This window comes from Ursus arctos, unplaced genomic scaffold (assembly GCF_023065955.2).
Source record: "Ursus arctos isolate Adak ecotype North America unplaced genomic scaffold, UrsArc2.0 scaffold_21, whole genome shotgun sequence".
Taxonomy (NCBI): Eukaryota; Metazoa; Chordata; class Mammalia; order Carnivora; family Ursidae; genus Ursus; species Ursus arctos.
In genome coordinates, this window is record NW_026622886.1 from 16131619 (window position 1) to 16135865 (window position 4247).

A 4247-nucleotide genomic window follows, 5' to 3' on the forward strand; every position below is an offset into this window, starting at 1 on the left:
GGTGAGGATGTGGAACAAAAGAAACTCTCATACACTGCTGGTGGGTGTGGAGGTCGGTACGGCCACTTTGGAAAGCGCTTTAGCATCATCTGCTCAAGATGAAAGAACACATACTTTATGACCCAGTACCGTCATCTCCAGGAGTATACCAGCAGGAATGTGCATGTGCATTTAACCAAAAGACTTGCACAAGAATGTTCATAGCAGCATATAGCCCCCAAATGGGAACAAGATAAATACTGTCTATGATAAATTGGAAAAAATCCCCCGGTATGTTCACTTAATGAAATACTTTGTGGGAATGAGAAAAAATGAACTCCAAACACATGGATAAATCTTACAAAAATAGTATTGAACCAAAGAAGCCAGGCACAAAAGAGTATGTATTATATGTGTTCACTTATAGAAAGTTCCAAAATAGGCAGAAGTGGGGTGCGTGACTGCCTCAATTGGGAGAGCATGTGACTCTTGATCTTGGGGTCATGAGTTCAAGCCCCACGTTGGATGTGGAGCCTTCTTTAAATAAATAAAATTTAAAAAAATAGGTAAAAGTAATCTCTTAGAAATCAGGATAGTAGTGACCATCAGAGACCTTGGTGCTAAGGGTGGGGATTGTTCCAGGAAGGGGAATGAAGGGATTTCTGGTTTTTTGATAGAGTTTTATTTCTTGACTTGGGTGTTGGCTACACCAGTGTGCTCACTTTGTAAAAATTCATTGAAACCTATCCTTATGCTTTGTGCTAATTGTATGGCATACTTTGATATATACATAAAAAGAAGCATTCGCAGGATACTCTATGATTACCAGAAAAGGGACATTTAATCCAGAACTGAGATAACTGAGGACATCTTCCTGTAGGAGATAGTTCTTTATCTTTATCCTCTCACCTTTGTCACTTACCCTTTATCCTTTACTGTAAATACATTGGGATCTGTTTAACTGTGAAACCGTTTCCATTGATCTGGCTTTCAATTTTTATTTTGTTTGTATCATAGTTTTAAAATTAGGAATGTTAGGTCAAACATGTATCTATCATCCTTCATTTTACAACTTTCCTTAGCTGGTTGCATCTATTTATTCCTTCACATAAACTTTGGAACAATGTTCTCAAGGTATATAAAACACCCCCACTCCCAATTTTGATTGGGAATTACATATATCATAGAAATGAAATCAATTGGGTAAGAAATAGTTACCTTGACGATGTTTAGTTCTATCAGCCAGGGGCAAGGTTGGCATCTGCACTGCTCACCCCATTTAAATTAAGGTTTCTTCTCTAGAGATTGTTTTTGATAAGTGCTGCTTCATCCCCAAGGCCTATCTCAGACTGACCAGTTGCCTCTGACCATTGTCAAGGCACAATATCATGGCAAGAAAGAAAATGATTATTTTATTTATTTTTTTATTTATTTTTATAATCAGGAGAGAGAGAAAAAAATCAAGACGGGACATCTTGAGGAGAAAAATCTCCTTGTGAGAAGAACGACTGGCCTAGATATAAGTCAGTCACCAAGAGGACGGTGGGGTGCACCATCTTTTTGCAGATTTTTGGGATAGAATGTACAAGAGAGACAGAAGAGTTCAGAATGGGAACAGAGGTGATTCCCTCATTGAGCCTCCATCCATCTGCCTGCCTGTTTTTCTAGCTCTGACTTATTCAGTGATTTTTTATGCCCTAAGAACTGAAGATACGAGGTGGTGCAGGAGGGCTGAGTTCCACTATATCTCAGTATCATTGCCTGCCTGGCCATGAGGATGCTCCTCCGTGAACTTAATCCATGAGACTAGATGGATTTTCAATGGGTATGTCTACTCCATTGATCACACTAGAGGCACAAATGGAAGCAACGTGCGTAGAGGGATTCTCGAGGCTATAGCTGGTTCCATTAAAAAAAATCACAACCCTTCCCGTGTTAGAAGCACAGTACAACAGACAAAGCCATTCCTTAGCCTTTGCCTCATTTCACAGCCCCCAACACCCTAATTCCTGGCCAACAACTCTTTGAGGTTTAACAGAAAGAGAGCCAGGGCAGGGCTTGCTGCACCATTTTGCAAAGAGGTAAGCAAATTCAGAGGTTGAACAACTTGTCTGGGTTACATGGGTAGTGAATGGCAGAGCGGGGGTTAGAACTCAGGTCTGTCCGAGTCCCAATCCCATGCTTTTCCTCTATATGGTGTGGTACATCTGTTCAAGTCTTTTGATTCAAGACTCCAAACAAGGTTCTGCTCTGGAGAGCAATGTGACTTGAAAGTGATCATTCTTGTTTGTTTTAGTACCAAAGGCAGCATTAAAAACTGTTTGATATATAGTCGTTTTAGTTCATAGCCTGAAATTAAAACTGTAAAGTAATTTCCTCTTTCGGTTTTAGGGGCAGCTTCTTGCTGTGACTATTATTAGTGGGCTTTCAATATTACCATTGAAGTAGGGAATCTTGCAAATCAAGCAGTGACTCATTGTAAATGAGCGAGAGACTAAATAATGCTATGATGTATCATAGTTGTCAGAAGGCTCAGGAAGTCTAGACTTTTAAAATGGGTTGTTTTCCCCGTAGACTGAGCTCATCTTCCCCGGGTGGTACAGCTCATGTCTGGAACAAGGAAGTCTGTACCCTGGGAAGGGGAAGTGGCTGGCTTGCTCTGTGTCATACCTTATTACCTTATCCTCAAGAGCAGGGATCAGGAAACTACAGCCCCCAGGCCAAATATGGCCCACTCTGTTTTTATAAATTAAGTTTTATGGCCACACGGTCACCCTCATGTGTTTACTATTGTCTGTGGTTGCTTTCTTGCTACCGCAGCAGAGTTGATAGTTGCTGGAGGGGCAATATGGCTGGTAAAACTGAAAATAGTGATTATCTGGCCCTTTACAGCAAAAGTTTGCCAAGCACTACTCAAGACTCTTTGGCAGATGCAGTCATTTTTTTTTTTTAAGATTTTATTTATTTATTCGACAGAGAGACAGGCAGCGAGAGAGGGAACACAAGCAAGGGGAGTGGGAGAGGAAGAAGCAGGCTCCCAGCAGAGGAGCCCCATGTGGGGCTCGATCCCGGAACGCCAGAATCACGCCCTGAGCCGAAGGCAGACGCTCAACGACTGAGCCACCCAGGCGCCCCAGGCAGATGCAGTCATTAAAATGCCTGTTTTGAAAAAGGATTGGTCAAATATATAACAACTTTTGAGAAGAATTGGAACACAAGCAAATGATCATAAAAGGGTACAGCGTAGAACTCATCAGACAGATTCAAACCTTGGTACAGACTTGGGTTTTGACTTTTTCAGGTTTATTTTTTTTTCTTTGAGGATAGTTTTTTTTTTCTTTCTTTCTTTTGTTTGTTTGTTCTTGGCAGGGTTCTCTCTAAGGATCTGCTGGAGCTTCAAGCTGCTCAATGTGATTCCTCTCAATATGTTTGGGAACAATCTATCCTGCTCTCTGAAAAGGGTTATTAGTATTTTACCTTAATTACCAGAGTTATCTGCCAAAAAAGAAAATGAATATTTGCTGGTTTCAGCTTTTATGCATATGGAAGCTTCCAGAGTCATTAAAATGTTCCCCCTTTATTTTCTTATACAGCTGAAGTGAGTGACAGAATGAGATTGGAATTTTGTAATTGATTTATAAAGTTGGTCTCAGGTTGAGCTGAGTACCCTTTCAAATGGGAAGCTGGCCTGCAGAGGTGGACGGTGCCCATCTACAAGCGGCCATATGGGGTTCTTGAAATAGGCAGCAACCATATCATGTTTATTTTTTCTGCTTTGCAGAAATGTGCTCATCATCCAAAAAGCCTCTGGCTGACTGTATCCAAACATTTACTGCAATAAGAAATAACCGATGGCTGAGGAAAGAGAATAATGGTCTGAAGGCCCATATAGGGCCATAGGAATTTAAATTTGAGCTCTGGCATGAATGCCCCCACATGTAGGCCCCTGCAGGAGGAGTCTCTCTCTTTACTTGAAGGCTAATTTAGCTGTCAGCATTTCCTTCTCACACTTCATTGTTCCTTTTCTATTCGACTTTTTAATTTCTTGCTATGAGTAAATCATCTGATTTAAAAAAACAAACAAACCCACAATTCATCTTTATAGGGTTTAACTGTCTTGCTTTGCTTATATCTCACGGATACTTACTTGCTTTGATTGCTGTTTTTCCCGAGCTCAACGAACCCACTTAAGACAAATGTTGAGACTCCAATGAGAAATCACAACCAAAGGCAAGGTACGCCCCCCACCCCATCTTGTAGAGCCCATT